Source organism: Pleurodeles waltl, chromosome 5 (genome assembly GCF_031143425.1).
Source record: "Pleurodeles waltl isolate 20211129_DDA chromosome 5, aPleWal1.hap1.20221129, whole genome shotgun sequence".
Taxonomy (NCBI): Eukaryota; Metazoa; Chordata; class Amphibia; order Caudata; family Salamandridae; genus Pleurodeles; species Pleurodeles waltl.
The window spans coordinates 1,779,294,487-1,779,312,778 of record NC_090444.1 but is presented as its reverse complement, the minus strand read 5'-3'; positions in this window follow the sequence as shown (position 1 = coordinate 1,779,312,778).

Sequence of the window (18,292 nt, the reverse complement as noted above, 5' to 3'; positions counted from 1 at the left end):
AATTTTTTACTACTGCTCCTTCACCTTTGCTCTCCAATCCTACCATGAATGCAGCTGGTCCTGGCAACTGGCCTTGGCCACTACACGATGCAAGTGAAGCCCCGTTCAAGCATCATGAGTCTTCACGTCCCAGCGCACCATCTAGTGTACCTTCAAGGATAAGCCGGTGTCCCAAATTGAAGTGGGACTCCACGCAACTCATCAACCTTGTACACAAGGTCCCCCCTTTGTCCCCGAACTTGTGTGAAGATGATTTATCTCTGAAAAACAAGGTCGTGTATTGGCTAAGACATACTAGACAATGTTGTTCTATTATTTATTCTGATATAATTTCGGACAAACGTTACACTGACCAGCCAGGCCAGTGGGACTTTGTCAGATTAAACCTAGCCAGTCCGATTTTGGTAAAGGGATTGTTATCCATGGAAACCCGTTTTCCCATGCAAAATGGCTCAAGTATTTGCCTTCAAAACACCTGCCTTGAGCCTATGTCTACGCAGAATGTAACCCCTTTATGTGCTAGTAATAGGCCCTCCAAGGTGGGTGTTGATTCATTAGAAAAGCCTAAAACCCAAAGTTGTGTATCTATGGGAGGGGGCTCATCTGCTGAAACACAAACTAGGGAATACGATTTTATAGAGCATCGATCTTGCCCAGCTGTCCTAGACCCCCCAGAGGTTTTATCTGACATTGATTGACTATGCACTAGGACAAGCCCAAAAGTCAGAAGCTTATCGCTCCCTAAATCCATTGTAACCACAGCTAATGGTCAGTTTACAGATCCCCTTTTACAGAGGATTCCAGCGTTGCCCCCCGAAGATATTATATCTAAAACATAATTCTCCCAGCCCTAAAATGGGGTGAGCTTACCTGATATCCCCCAGGAAAATCCTAGGGTCCATAAATTACTGACCTTAAAATTTTTAACATGGAATGTGGCTGGGATTAGAAACAAAATAGTTGATGCCGACTGGGGGCTGTTTATAGATACATTTAGTGTATGTCTGTTTCAGGAAACCTGGGCTATCACAAATACACATAGACATGGGTTTACTTCTTTTTGCAAGGTAGCCAGGCGGTCCCCAGTGGAAAGAGCAGCAGGAGGGCTTATCACTTGGCTAAGAATGTCGGATGTGGGTGAAGTTAGAGAACTCTATGTGGATTCACCAGATATATTAGCACCGTCTATCTAGACAAAGCAAGATTTACTCTTGCTTTTTGTCAATGTACATGATAGACCTGGCCACCATAACCAACCATCTAAAACTACACAGATTTTGAATGCTTTTTTGTCAGATTACAGCACCACTTACTGTATTATTATTGCCGGGGATTTTAATGTAATGCTGGAACCCAATTCTGCATTCACAGAAGCTACCCGATAGAGGATAGTGTATGGAATATTCCCCCATATGTAGCCCAGAGAAAACATCCAAAATCCAATGTCAGGGCTTTGCAAATTGTTAACCTTATGCTAATTTATGGTCTTCGTCCATGAAATGGCAGTTTTCCATCCGACACCCCTGCCAAATCTACGTATTTTAGAGGGTCCTATAGCAGTATACTTGACCTCATACTTATTGATGTGAGGCTGCAGTATACTGTTTTAGACCTCAATGTGGGTGACCAACATAATAGCGACCATGCCCCTCTTATTATAGCTTGTGATAGCCAACTTCTTTTGGGAAATTTTGTTCGACCACCTCATGTAGTTTCTCTCCCCCTAGAAATATCTTCCAACAAACGTACCTTGAAATGGGACTCTTTTAGAGGTTCATCTAAACTATGGGGTAAATTTTGCTAATTAATTTCAAGTTATCAACTGCCCACTATCTCTTCTTTGAACTCCCCAAACGAAGTGTTGGATTTGCATGGGGACTTATTTGCGGCGGTAAGCATGCTACTCATTAAATCCGGTGGTGGGATCAAATGATTGGGAAAATAATTGAACTTAAGGTGGTTTGGCAAGCCATGTAAGGATGCTAAGAGTAAACTCTTACGAGCTATCGAATTGAAAGACAGAACCAAGATAATGCATGCTAGGTGAGAATACACATGTGTTATTCAGTCCAGTAAACACTTATGGGAGGAAACATTGTGGCAGAAATTATTGAAGGTGGCTAGGGATAAAGACTCTTTTCGCTTTTGGGCTCTGGTAGCTAGAAATATGCGCGGCGACAACTTAAGACCTGATTGTCATATTCCGTCTGAGGTTTGGACTGCTCATTTTACCGAATTATACAGCTGTGATTCTACTACCACCTGTGTCCTTGAAAATGATCTCATTGAGGAATTGCCTCCTGTATCCAGCTTATTCCCTTTTCCCTTAAGGAAACTGAGATGGCTCTCAAGGCCCAAAAACCAGGCAAAGCCCCCGGACTGGATGGTATACCGGTGGACCTCTTTAAATCTGATCCTGTCTGTTGGGGTCCCTACGTAAATAGGGTGTCCAATACTGTCTTAGAAAGTGGTAACAACCCTAAAACCTGGAAGGGAGCAATTATTGTCCCTATTCATAAAGAAGGCAATAGGGGGCTGCCGGGTAATTATAGGCCCATTAGTTTGTTGGACAACCTACAAAAAATATTTTGTCATCAGGTACTGGGTAGATTAAAGGACTGGATGAAAGTATTGAGTCATTTACAGGCTGGCTTTCGACAGAAAATTAGCACGGTTGACCAGGCATTTTGTTTCCTCACGATCAAATGGAGGGTAGTGGATGTGGAGGCCAGGAAACTCTTTGTCGCCTTTGTCGACCTTAAGTCTGCCTTCGATTTGGTCCCATGTAGGAAAGTGTGGGGAGTCTTGAGCAAAGTTGGAGTGCCAGGCACCTTATTAAATCTGATCAAGGAGTTGCATTCAAGGAGCTATGCTAGAATTAGATGGGGGACGCAAGGAGAAATAACAGGCGAGATTCCAATAAGTAGAGAAGTTAGACAGGGATGTGTGTTGGCCCCTACCCTATTTCTACTATTTATCAACGCTTGCATCCCCTATCTAATGGATTGTGACAGTGACGACCCCGTGGTTGTGGGAGAAAGGGTACTGTGTTTGCTCTTTGCTGATGATACTTTGTTATTATCGCAAACTACCTCTGGCCTAACCAAATTGCTACATAAGTTCAGATGTTTTTGTAAAGACTATGGTTTGGAAATAAATTCTTCCAAAACCAAGTATATGGTGTTTGGTGAGCCTAAACAAAAGGCTAGGAAAAAAATATATCTGGAAAGAGAGGCCTTAGAAAGAGTTCTTGATTTTGATTATTTGGGTCTTAGGTTAGAGAACTCTCACAAATGGAAGGCACATTTAGCTAAGTCAGTTGTGAGTTTAAAACAGAAATGAAAGAATCTAGCTGGAGATACTTAGCAAAAAAGGTGTCCAAGCCCAAATGATTAAGGGTTTCAATTGCATAGAAGGACTGGTTGTATCAGAGTCTGTGGGAAGGGCCCAAATCTTAACCACTTAGCTGCTTCCTTCCCACCCCCACCCCACCAGTGCTGAGCCCTTTTTTGGCTATATGAGGTAGTTTGCACTTAGGGATCCAAAAAATGTTTCCACATATGGTATCCACGCCAAATTTGTGTTGTTATTTTTCTAACATCCTGGGAATTGTAGAGGTACCCAGGGGTTGCAAATTCCCCTGAAGGGTGCTGAGAGAATAGGCAAAGTACAGCAACATTTTTACTTTTTTGAGAACAATAGGGAAGACATGCTTCAGATAAAAGTGTCTGTTTTTTCCCCTAAAAAATGACATCCACAAATGGTTTGCTGTACTAAAGTCACCATCTTCCCAGCTTTCAGGAAGATGCAGCACTGAATCCCAAAATCTAATTTTGTACCACAGGTTTGGACTTTTTCTAAGAGATAGCCTATTTTCCCTATTTTTTATGCTCTCACCATACTTCCATTTTGTGGTGAAAACCAGTGTGAAAACCCTAGGTGACCCAGAAATGCTATTTCTGAAAAGTAGATAAAATTCTGAATTTTGCAAGATGACAGATGCGTAGCTCCCTCAAGCTTTTGCCAAGGAAAATAACTGTTGAAATTACGAAACATTGAAAATGAATAGGAAAAAGGGCATTTGTGACAACATTTTCATCTGTAACTTTTTGTCAAGATTGCGGATGGAAAAAAGCAATATACTTTTATGTCCGCTAGACCCTTCTGGTTGCAGGGATATATAGAGTTGGTAGGCTTTCCAAGAACCCAAATACCAAGAGCCAACAACCGAGCTGCACTGTACAATGGTTTTTCATTAAGTACCACATATGAACCAGTGCTTATAGCATGATAAGTGGAGTGAAAATGGGTATCGATGAAACTTATGTATTTCTGAAATGGGCACAAGATATAGAGTTTAGAAGCAGTGGTTATTTCTACATCTCTGAATTTGTGGGTACCCATACTAGCGTATGATTTGGATGATATTTTTCAAAATATCATTTTTTTTATACACTGGCTTAGATTTGAAAGGTAATAACAAATGTTGTACAATTCTATGCTACCAGAAGTCTCCTGATGAAAGTGGTAACTCACTTGTTTGGGTAGACCTAGTGCCCACAACAGGAAATGGCCCAAAACACAACATGAATGTATCACATTTTTCCACCAAAAACTGGCTCTTTTTTCAATGTGGGTAGCTTGAGAGTTTGGACCCTTGCTCAGCTGATACCTAAAGAAACCTAGCCAAATTGTACATTTTTGAAAACTAGACAACTAGGGGTATCCAAGGTGGGCTGATTTGGGTGTCTCACATTATGTTGTTTCACTAAGAATCACTTGCAAATTTCAAACTTTCACTAAAAGAACACATTTTCCTCACACTTCTGTGATAGAAAGATCTGGAATCTGGGGGGAGCCACAAACTTCCTTCCACCCGGCATTCCCCCAGGTCCCCAAATAAAAATGGCATCTCGATTGTGAGGGTAGGCCTCGTGCCTGCAACAAGAAACGTCCCAAAATGCAACATTGGACGCAGCAGATTCTTCAATTGATAACTGGCCCCTTTTTTTCCAATGTGAGAAGCTTGAGATTTTGGATTCTAGCTCAGCTGGCACCTAGGGAAACCTAGCTAGCTTGTACAGTTCTGAAAACTAGACATCAAGGGGTATCCAAGGTGTGCTGACTTGCGTGGCTCTCACCATGTTTTTTACTATAGTCCTTTGTAAACCTCAAAGTTTCACTAAAAAAACACATTTTCTTCACATTTCTATGATGGAAAGTTCTGGAATCTGCGGGGAGCCACAAACTTCCTTCCACCCACTATTCCTCCAGGTCTCTTGATAAAAATGTGAGGGTACGCCTAATTCTTCATGTTTCTGTGATGGAAAGTTCTGGAATTTGCAGGTACTCACAAAGTTCCTACCACACAGTGTTCCCCCAAGTCTCCTGAGAAAAACAGTGCTTCACTTGTGTGGGTCTGTCTTCTACCTATACAATATCCCTGAGAAGGCACACCTACTGTAAGCTTTTCTTACCTGTTCATGTCTCTGTCCTTATCAGAGTCCTGACTAATCCTATATAATCGTCAAGTGGACCTATACTAATGGCTTCCTTCCCTAGCTACTTGAAATTCAAGAAAATGTATCTTTCATGCACCATCAACACACTTAGGGGCATATTTATACTCTGTTTACACTGAATTAGCGTCATTCTTTTTTACTCTAATTCGGTGCAAAACTGACTCCATATTTATTCTTTGGCGCTAGACCCGTCTAGCGCCAAATTTACGGAGGTAAAGTCATTTTTTGGAAGTGGAAACTTAATGAGATGCAATGTAGGTGTTCCCGTGCAAAAAGTTACTATATGGCCTTAATGACATATTTATACTCCCGTGCAAAAATGGTGCTGGGAGGGAGGAGGGGTCAAAAAATGATGCAAAGCTAACTTTGCCCTGTTTTTTAACTCCTGGGTCAAGGCAGGCATTAGGGGACCTGTGGGCCTATTTCCATGGTGGCAGACCATGGAATAAGCCCACAGGTGCCCTCCCCAGGCCCCAGGGACACCCCCACCCACACAAGAGGGACAGCGGAGGATGGGGGACCCCATCTCAGGTAAGTACAGGTAAGTACAGGTAAGTACAGGTAAGTACAGGTAAGTATTTATTTTATTTTTTAAAGTGCCATTGGGGGGCATGAAATGGGCCCCCGTACATGGCACTGGGTGCAATGGCCATGCCCAGAGGACCATGGTCCCCTGTGCTGGCCATTGCAGTGGTGGGCATGTCTGCTGTCTTTTCTAAGACAAAAGTCATTTGGTATAGATGGTTTTCCAACAGAAAATGACTCTAGGTAGGTTAGAGTATTTTTTTTCTACTCTAACCTGCCTAAAGTCATTTTTTGGTGCAAAAACCCCTTCTTCCATACCACCAGCACCACCGACTAAAGTCATTTTTTTGCCGCTAGCCTTCCCTTTGCACCGGCTTGCACCATTCCATAAATATGGTGCCCGGCTGGTGCACATAAATGGTACAAGCCGGTGCTAAACTTTTTGGTGCAAAACTGAGTTGCTGCAGGTTTGCACCAAAAAGTATAAATCATGGCCTTACTATACTAAATCCAACCCATTTCAGTTTATGGATACAACTTGCGGATGTCCAAGGATGCACTACAATTCTGTGGCACTCATTCACCCATACTTCTACTTTTGCTTTGACAGCATGAAAACTCAATTACTTACTCGTATCACAATGTTATTAAAATGAGTATGAGACACAATCGCCCTCATTACAACATTGGCGGTATTGACCACCTACCGCCACGGCACAGGGCACCAACATATCCCCGCCGTGGCTACCAGTCGGCAACGCTTATTATGACCACCGACGGCATTCCGCCAGAAATGAGCAATGATAAGGCCTGGCTGTGTTTTGCTGGCGGACGCTGCTGCTGACCGGGAAAGGGGGTGGGGTATTGTGTGTATGCGGGGTTCTGTGTGTATGTTTTGGGATGCGTGCATGTGGGTGTGAGTCGCGTTGGATGCATGCATGAATGAGTGATTGTCAGTGTTGTGTGTTGTGGATGCATGTGTGTAACAAGCTATGTTGGCGTGTGTTGTGGTGTGTGGATATGTATGTGTGCATGCGTGGGTGGAGGTGGGTATGCGTGTGTGCATGTATGTATATGGGTGCGCGTGTGGGTGTGTATATGTGCGTGGCAGGAGCGGGTGGGGGATTGTGGGGCAGGACTCTGGGGAGGGGATGGGGGAGACCCCTATCAGTGCCAGGGAAGGGATTCGATTGCACTGATAGTGCCTTCCGCCATGGTTTTCGTGACAGTAAGTTTGGCACGAAAACCATGGCGGTAGGCCGGGTCGTAATCCTGAGGGTGGGAATGTGACGGCTGCTGGGCTGGAGACAGAAGTCTCCAGCCCAGCAGCCGTTACCACCCTGGAGGTCGTGTGTTAATTTGGCGGTGTTGGATGGAGGTAACCGCCAGGGTCCAAATCCCATTTTTTTACCGCTGGCCTGTTGGTGGTATTACCGCCGCTTTAACACCGACCACCAGGGTTGTAATGAGGGCCAATATCTTTTATGATGATTGTTTTCACATCTTATGCAAAATATGTGAAATTAATCATCATGCAAGATATTGGGTCCTGTACCCCTTTTCAATACTATTGGTTATGATACAAGTTACTATTTGAGTTTGCACACATTCAAAGAAAGTAAAATGTTTTTGAATAAGTCCCACAGGACATTTGTTTGACTTATTATATTTACTCTGGTTCTGGTGGACAATCGGTGTGGTCCTTTGGTGGTATACATAGGTTCCCTAACAACCACTTCAAAATCCAGCCAAGGGCTGAACAATTTGCCACACAGGGTACTCTGTGACAATGTGCATGTGTTCTGTCCACCGGTATGTGCAGTGTGGGGTCTATTAATGCACTTGTCAATCAGAAAACAGAACACCTACCACATTATGACAGCAGATAACAGTGTCAAGCAAACCACAAAGAAGTCCATTATTTCCTGAAGTAACAGAACTAAAATTTAGTGGCTGCTTGTCTAGCAAAGTAGTGGCCGATGGACGGTAGGTATCCATGTACAGCCATTGAAATGTTTACCTAACATCAGTCAATTTCCCAGTAATTCACTTTAGTATGACACAGCATAATGCAAGTAGGAAAACACAGGCCTGGCTGAGATGGGCACTGGGGATAGTAAGCATGACTCTCCTGCCTCTTTCTTTGCTTCAAGCACAGTTCACAATGACAATATGGTCAATCCTTTTTGGGTGGAATGTGATCAGCAAAGTGTAATAGTCACCTTAGGACACGAGTTGCAGTTACTTAAGATAACCCTAACTACAAAAGGCAAATTTCTATGGTTTGGTCCGTTTAAAATGTGAGCTTAACTATAATGTTCCTGTAACCTTTGGGTTTTTAAGTGATTTTTTTATGTTTTTTTAAAATTCTATATCCTAACTATAAAGCCCCTGTAACCTTTGCTTTTTCAGTGATATATATATGCCAACAGTGGACATCCTACGACACTAAAATGGAGCATACCTTATAGTCAGTTTCTGTGGGCTCGCAGAATAGGCTCTGATGAAAGTAGATATGACATAGAAATCATGACAATGACAGAAAGATTTTTAAGTAGAGGATATCCCATTAAAATCTTGGTGGATGCACAGAACAGAGTCAAAAAGAAAAGCAGGGATGAGTTACTTTTTAAGAACACACCCATAAGTAATGAGATAAAACAATCACCTCCTAGAATATTTTTGGAATTTAATCAACAACATGGTTCATTGAAAACTATATTACAAAACAATTGGTATTTTCTACAGAATGATCCAAATATCAGGGACATTATTGGCCAACATCCTTCCATAACTTATCGTAAGGCTCGCTCATTAGAAGACCATCTGACTAGAAGTTTCTTTCCACAAAAGATAACACACCTTGGCTGAGCAAAAAAAGTCTGGGATTTTGGAAATGTGGCCACTGTAAGGCATGTAAATATGCACAGATTATGCAAAATTATCAAACATATGATGGACGCTATTGTGATATCAAGGATCGCATTACATGTGATACTGAATATGTGGTTTATGTTGTTGAATATGGATGTCGCAAAAAATATGTTGGCAGTACCATCCACAAGTTGAAGATCAGATTTTTACAACATTTTAGAGCTATCAAAAATCATGATAGAACATATCCTTTGGCTAAACACTTTTGGGATACACACAATGGCGATTGTAGTACATTAATATTCTATGGAATTAAATTTATCAGAAGTAATCCTAGGGCGGGTGATAGAACATCTGAACTTAGACAAATGGAATCTAAGATGATTTTATTACTTGGTTCTGAGTCTACTTGGGGGCACAGTCTTGATGCGGAATTACATGTCCATTTATGATATATCATAGGAAATGCATTCCAATCATAATACAGTGGAAAATGTTATTGAGTGATGCAATAGTTAGTATCTATTGGATTTTGTAGACAACATAATATCTAGATTCGCCAATAATAAGTGGTGATTTGAATGTTTTATGTTGCCCTGAGAAACACAGAATAGTATGTGTTTATTTTTGATTTTTGATTTAGATTTTCTCCTTTTTATATTTACAAGATAGTAGGTGAAGAGATCAATTGTCCATCACTGTTTTCAACATGTGATACTCACATAATTTATATAGAAGTGGTTTTGATGGTTAGCACTTTGCACTTTATCTTTATGCCCTTTTGTCTTTATTACATGTATAGATTATAATTTTGAATGAAGGACTACAAATCAGTATATCATGCCTTACAAAACAAAATTATTGTTCGTGTGTCTGAAATACCAGACACTTCGAATGGTGAGGGTAAATCTAGGATCTAAAGGATAAAATGCTCTCATATATGGGTTATAATACATGATGTAATCGTGTGAAAAGGCTCCATATTAAAAATCCCTAGCTCAGTTTAACAATATAGCCAGATTATTTTTAAATATTTATAGCATTTGACACTTTATCATTGTTTGTAGATTACGATTTTGGAAAATAATAATGATTTTACTCATTTTGTGATTTGAATAATGATATTTGTTATTTTGAATACTTATTTACAGGACAATGACTATCCAGTTGTTATGAATGTATTTATTAATAATTTAAAATATTTAAAAGTATTTACAAATATTTGAAAATATTTATGAGTATTTAAAAATATAAATATTGAAGAACATTTTTTATTAAAAAAAAATTATAACTTTTTTTTATAAATATTTAAAAACATTTAAAAATGGTTGATCAATAATAATTGATAATATTGGTTTAAAATATGTAATAATATACACATTTTTTAAATGTGTTAATTATGATATGGCATTGAGTTAATGAAGATACATCTTCTTGCAGGGTTTTTTTTACATTGGGTAGCAAAATCAATTAGATTGAAAATTAACAGCCTTTAGCTTATTGTATTGTTGGCATTTATTATGACACCTGATGGCGCCTGTGAGGACCACACGTTTTATTAGTGTCCAGGTTAACGAAAACATTATATGTGAATATTGTTAAGGCAGTGCTTTGTCATCGATATGTAGGTTTACTTTAGTTATTTGCATGTTAAAAGATGGCCGCACCATTAGTTTGCACCAGTATGAAATGGAAACAAATGATGGTTTTTAATTATGTATATAAGATGCCTTTTTTTGGCTAAGTTTGTCCAGTAGAAAGCGTTTGCCGAAATGCGTTGACATTCTGTGCAGGAAACTGTGACATTATTATATGGAATAAAATTGAAGAAATTCAACTTTGAATTTTGAACTTTACTTTGTCCTCACGATTCGGAGACGATCAAGGGATCAGTGCAGCCGTCTGGTGGATATTGTTCCATCTGTTGTGGATTATTTATATATATATATATATATATATATATATATATATATATATATATATATATATATATATGTATATATATATATATATATATATATATATGATATATATTTATATCATAAAAGCCATGTCACAGCAGTATCAGTACAGAAATGCTCGCACTCCTCGCAGTTACACACTGGAAGTGCACCATCAAATAAAAAAAACCATACATAACGTGCATAGACATAGTAGACATACTACATTAGTTCTCCTCCGTATCGGCAATATCCAACTTAATTCATCCTTAAAAGTAAAATGATATGAATTGGCAACACTATTTCATTATATCTTAAATACAATTCACATAGATAGTGATATTGATACAGAGAACAGGAGGTGTATGTGTGACTGCCATTGGCCATAACCCTCATTGAACGTGTAAAGAAGCTTACATCTTCGTTCCTGATATGAGAGAAAAGGAGAGACACAATCACAGTACCCAAAATGCATTGTCAAAGTTGGCCTGATGGTTAAACTGAGACTTGTATTAACTATTACTTGTATTAACTATGGCTCACTTAACATGAACACACTCTATCTTTGGTAAACGATGACATGAAAACACACTTCAAATGCTTGTATATAATAGATAGATTAATAATTATACCACAAAACCTGTAAATAGTGACAGAACACCACCAATTCCCCCACCTGATGACCCTGAGAGTCATCACACAATACATTCATAAATCCCCTTGTGACTGACCTTCAAATGCCACTTTTGCTGTTTACGCCTAGACTCCTCAAGATGCCTTTGTTTATCATAAAGATTACTCTGCAGATCCTCAAACACTACCTCTTCCCTTTTTTGTTTCCTTATCTTTTTCCCTTTTCACTTATTCTCCTGCACTACTCTTTGAACCACTCCTTCTAGTTGTCCCGCTAATCTACCTCTTGCACAGTAACTAGCAGGCAGCCATGAAAGCAATGATTAGTATGTGGGTCAAAATAGCCCCCAGAATTCTACTACCTATGCCACTAAACCATGTACATCTTGCAGAAAAACCTTTCCCAATTGCCTCCCATACACATGTTGCTTACAACTCCTTCAAATCATCTGAAACACCAGAAATATTGTGTATAAATCTAATTATTTCTTTACTGTTGTGAGGCACATATGTGGAGCACGGCAGAATGTGTAACATGCAACAGGCCACCTTTTTTGTGAGAAATCTGTCTAAAACAAGCCTGTTATGGAAAATCAATAGTTCTGAGTTAATAGTGTACAAAGCTCCTGCAGTGTTGGATCTGACAGATCAGTCTGTCTCCAATAAATGGAGACACGTAAATGCAGATATAAGAATCCTGTGCATGCATAACTTTAGTGTGCTCATGCAGCAGATTCTAAAAACGTTTGGTTAGGCTTAACCATGGCTGAAGCATGTTCAAAAGGTGTATTTAACCCACTAATGTAGTAATCATAAAAAACGCCAAGACAACTGTCAGGATGGCTAGTATCACCCTACACATCTTTGCTGAATTAGACATCATTGTTTCCTCAGAATCATACCTCAAGAAACACAACATCAGAAAGCAAAAGCAAATTATATTTGTTTTCTTCTTGGCAAATTGGCAAAACAATCAGTTCAGAGATGAGTATATGTTTGGTTATCTTTAGAAGTTATCCCTAACTCTACATCAGCTTCTACTAAAATGACAACATCTTTTTAGACTGAGCCTGAGCCCTAAGAAGATTAAATTTAATGAGTTTCACAAGGTTCTCAGTTTGTTTACACAGCTCACTTAGATGAACTCAGTCAAAAATCAAAAATCAACCAATCTTTACTATTCACAGACGCTTTTCAAGCATGTTTTGTTGATCCTCAATTTCATGTGTTTTCCAATCAGGCTCACTCTCAGCAAAGTATGTCCATTCAGGGTGCCTTCAACTAGGCACTGTGTTCGCTTTGATCTCCTATCTACTGGCTCTTCATCCTCACTGTCACTTTGCTCATTTGTCTTTGCTTCTTCACTGTCTCGATGCGCTCTTCTGACACCAGAGCTGTCACTCTCTCACTGTTCCGTGTCCACATTTCTGTCCTTGGCCCTCCTCTGGTTGAACTGCCTGGCCCTTCTTCAGAATATGGATTGTGTTACCCAGTCCCTTCAGATTGAATCACTGAGGCTGCTCTTGGCTCATTCACTCACCACAGGCTCAGCATTCTGCTCTAGTTGAGACACTTCGGCACACTATTCTCTGCCCTATGGTCATTCAGGGTGCTCCAGGGTTGGACTCTGTAAATCAGTGGTTGTGGTCACTACCTCTTCATTATCTTGTCTTACCTTTCGGGTGTCAGAAGCATGTACTCAGTTCGGAAGAAGGTCGCATTTCACAGCAGTGTTTTTCACCAGGGTAACTTGAAAAAGGCCATGCCAGAAGGGCTCTGGACAATTTTTCCTGAAATGTTTTTTCACTATCACCCATTTTCCTGGCCTTAAATTGAGGCAATGTTCTTGGTTCGAAAGGGGGGCTGCTGCCTCCAACTGATGATAGACAGATCATACCACACTAATCAGTCCATTGTAAACAAAATAACAGTAATAATAACAAGTGCCCTTGCTAGCACTGCAGGAAGTTTTATGGCTCTCCCCTAAGGATTTCATAGGGATCAAATCCTGTCCTCCAATCAGGAGTGCATTGAAGTTTCAAAAACACCAAAGGAAGGGAATCAGGCCACTTGAGAGATGTGGACACAATCACTTTGGTAAGTCGGGACTTCAGCCTCCCTTTGATCAGTTTGACAACACCAGATACCTCTGACTTGTAACTAGAATTAAACCTTTGGTTCATTTCTAGGGCTACACAGCATATGCATAATCGCTTTATTGAAATGACTCCCACAGTTATGGTACACTTTCACCCAACTTGAAAAATTGCACTATGCAAATAGGATGTGAGGGAGCCCATTGCATACAGGCACTCAACAAAATCAAGTTGCTTGTGACTGAAAAGACCACCTGATCTCTCTACATGCCTCATTGTCACTACAGTTTGTCTTCCCATATATAACTTCTGGCAGCTGACAGATTGATGTCACAGATTCCCAGCATTGATACAGAAAAAAGGATTGAACCTGTGGGTCTTTAACTGGCACACCATCATGTCCCTCACTATATGGGTTCACACATGAAAATGTCTAGTCATAACATACAGCATAGCATCTGTCAAGACAGGTCTCCCCTCTGTTGAAAGCAAGATCCCATTCTTCCATACCCTGCTCTGACCCATCCCTCTTGTTGACATCCTGGGATGTCTTCCTGAAAACTCTTGATCTCGTCCTACAAATCAGCAACAGTCAACGAAAGGCTAGCAGCACCATGGTCTCTTATTGGTGTGCAAGACCCACAAGAGCAGTAGCTGGCAATCTAGTCTGTATAGCAGTTGCTAACGTCATAAAATTACATATGCTTGTGTGTGCTGCACATTTTACAATCACTGTTTCAGTGGACAGCTGTAGAGCCTCATGCAAGTCCATAGCATAATTCGTATTTTGCTGGGGGAGCAAGAGGAAGTCATGAAACTCCTATGGCATCACAAGTGTCCATATTTGTGAATCATGCTGATGTAGTAGAAATATTATTGCTAATTTGATGTCACAGTAATCATCTATACACAACAGAGTTTGCATTTTGTAATTTGAGACTCTAGCAGCTAACTGTAAAGCGGTGCACTGAAAACCTATATTAATTACCATTCACTGTAGAATAGTGATTTTAAGTGATGTGGTAGAGCCCTAAAACTTTACGTGTAATCATTTATTTTGATTTCATGTCTTTCTTTATGATGTGAAGAAGCGCTACATGCAAATGTTGAAAATGCAGTAATGAAATGTATTAACAGAGTTATTTTGTTCTACATATACTGAAACATGAACACTGACAAAGCTTATTAATGATGCATTTATGATTTTGAATGTCATATGTATTTTGCTTGATATAAATTAAATGAGCCATTTTAATTCAATTTAGTTAGCCTAAGTGATGCCTGCTAGAACTTGTTTCAAAAACGTGTAGAAAATTGTTTAGGCATTCGTGCTAACTTGACATTCTTTACAGACTTCGTCCCCATGAAATGTTATCTTGGAAATAGATGTCTTATTGTTACATGCATAGTGAGCCAGAAAAAGTAGCCTTGGCCCAGTACATTGAGGAACTGTGGAAAAGGACTATACACAATTGTTTCAACCCCGTACAGGTGAGCTAATATGTATGACTTTCCCATGTTGGTAATGGGAATCTTTCCTGATGTTTCAAATGACTGTTGCATTTGATTTGATTTGATTTGACTGTTGCTTTGATTGGACAGTTACACCTTCCAAATCATGTGGAGTGATGGATGATCAAATCATCTTGCACTTCGGACTTTAATATACTGTTCCCCAGTTGAATTAGCAGCACACTGCTTGTCTCTCTTGCCCAAGCACTCTCTGCTTAGCTTTGCTTGGACTCTCAGAGGTACAGACCTCTCTACCCTTATCCTTCTTTCCAAACTGTTTGCTAAGACTTTGACATTTTTTCCCTTACCCTAGAAGAAAACTCTTGACTGAGCTTCTGAAATGCCGACGCCTTCTCTTTTAACCTACTTTTTGTCAAGTTTAGTTAGTTACATTTTGCCCCAGTTGTTGTTTTTCCAAATTCTTTTTGTTCTTTTCCTTTTTCCTTTTCCCATTGTCCTCATGTGTTTTAGCCCAGCACATGCTAACTTGCTGGCTTGCTAATGTGTAGGGATTTCCATTGCTGTAGCCAGCTAAACGTAGATGATTTTGAAATTGACTTAATGCTTAAAAGAACTGAACAACACATTTGTACTCATCAGATCATTATTTTGATGATTTGTATTACTATTGTTGAGTGCTTAGTTCTTTTTATCTTAGTTTGCTTAAATATTTTTCATTATCTTGGTTAACCCATGATGATTCTGTTTCTTCATAGTTTTTGTTTTTGAGAATCCTTCACATGAATCTGAGCCTGAATCTGTAATAAAACCCTTAACTTTATTTCAGACAGAAATGTTCCTTGTGTGGCCAAATGGGTCCTTCTGTCATTTGAATTGTGTTTGAGATTTTAATGCTTAATTTTCTCTGCCCCTTATTCTAGGTGAAAATTGACCTTGTTAAAAGCATAATTGAGAAATACTCTATCAAATCCTGGTAGCAGAGAATTGTTCCTCCCATGAGAGAGGTGAAATAAATAGGCATAGTGGTGACTCCCTAATACCAGGAGTTAGGATTTTTTGTCATGCGAATTGCTCACCCTGAAAATATTTGTCCCATGGTTCGTTCTGAAGACTGATGGAGTTTTAGAACCATTCCTTTACAGCAGATACGTGCATATTAATAGGGCTAAAACTTATGTTGCTTTTGATAAAGATGACTGTGGAGTGTGATGTTGTGAAATGTTTTGCAGAGTTTCCAAAGTTGTTGTGTGATTTTGGAGCTTTCTGCTAAGAATTTGTGTTGGTGAATGGGTCTGCCATGGCCTACAATCCCATGATAACACATGTGTAGAAGACACTTGATTGATTTATTGTCTACAGTGTAAGGTGCTCGTCATGAGACATCAACAATGCCAATAGTTTTCCTTGTTTGAATGTGGGTGCTTGCTATTAAGTGAATCCTGAGTGCACATGGAGGAACTGTATCAACCGGAGAGAGATTTGCTGGTTGAGTCTCATTCGTTGAGTAATTGTGGAAGCATAGTTGGAAAATGTAGCTCTGTACTGGTTTGAAAGTGTTATCCTATCTTGTAGTGACCAGAGTGTTGTGCTGCTATTGGTTATCAACATCAGAGAGAGAATTGTGGGAACAGAATTACTTCTTGATTCAAACGAAAATTAAGTTATGAATTATTATATTTGATTGAAAATGAAGTTATTTAAAGCATTGAAAAGTCTGATGAAAGGAGATATATTTATCCCAGTTAGAGAGGGAATAAAGATCCCCCTGAAGGTACTCCCGGTCATCATGTTGTGTCCTAAAAAGATTGTCATGCATGTTTGTGGCTTGAGCAACGGCATAGGATTACAGAGAAATGGAATGTTTCATTTAAAAGAATTCTTGAGTACCTGAGGCAAGTACTTTATGAGATGAAACCGCCTCCAATACATGCACAGTTTGAAGCTCCTAATACTTGGAAACATATGGCTTATCAGAAATGGAGTACGAGAATAGAATGAAGAAAACAATCAGGACATTGGCACAAGCAAGATAGAATAGTCACCAAAAAGCTTGGAGAGTAGATATCATTGAAGGAGCTAGGTATATCCAGCCATTACTGATGAAGAATGAGAGAGCATTAAACCAAAGAGTAAGAAAAAAACAGAAAAGGTAGGACTGACAACAGATACTGAGAAGAAATTTGAAACTTATGAAAGTGATTCGGGTGATGATTTTATAAATAAGCTATTGTTAAATCATCCACCTCCATACAATTCTGAGCAAATAGGAGCGACAGGTGAAACAGAAGAAATGTGACCTTTGATGTGCCTACTGCACCAATGGAACAACCTCCTAATTAGATATAGTGCCAGATCTGAATGTGAGTTCAGTAGGTTAGATTTCTAATACAACTCAACCAGTTCAGAGCTTTACCACAAATCAGTCAGTGCAGAGTTCTAACATGAATCAGCCAGCACAGAATTTTAATTTGAATCAATCCATCCAGAACTTCTGTCCACATCAGCCCATGCAAAATTTTACCCCGAATTAGACAGTAAAAGGTTTAAATACTACGTTTGTGGGACAGTGTGTAGGAAATGAATTACATGTGCCCAGATACACTGACAGTTCCAATGACAATAGGTCCAGTTTTTCCTTTGTATGCTCCAGTCATGACTGGGAATAATCTACACACATCAAATGTCCTGAATGTTCAGAATGATCAGAATGCCCTGAATATCCCAGTTGTTCCAAACGGTTTTACATCAAACAGTGCCCAGGGATTTGTGAGTTCAAGTGGTACAGAAATAGAATTGATTCTCTCCTGAGACTGTTGACTGCTACACGCATTTCGGATCTAACTTCACTGACAAGTCAAGCAGGATTTTCCACCGATCTGAGGTTTTGTCAGAGATCCTTACCATATTATGTGCCCAGACCAGAATAGACCCCGAACATCGGTTGAGGTACCTCACATAGGAGATTGCCCTTTAAGAATCCAGAAGACGTGTCTATTGCAAATACCCCAAATCAAGCAATTGCAGTTCCTTCATGAGCAGAATCATTGATACATTTTCCAATATGTTTGCAAGGTTTACTGCCCAACAATTAATTGATTGCCTGAATAATTTAAGTCCTGCAGGTGCAACAGAAGGAACGACTTGCAGTGCAAGAGCAGAACACAAAACAGAGAGAGATAAACCATTGGATATACCCAGATTGACATTGGAGGTAAATGAGATGATATTG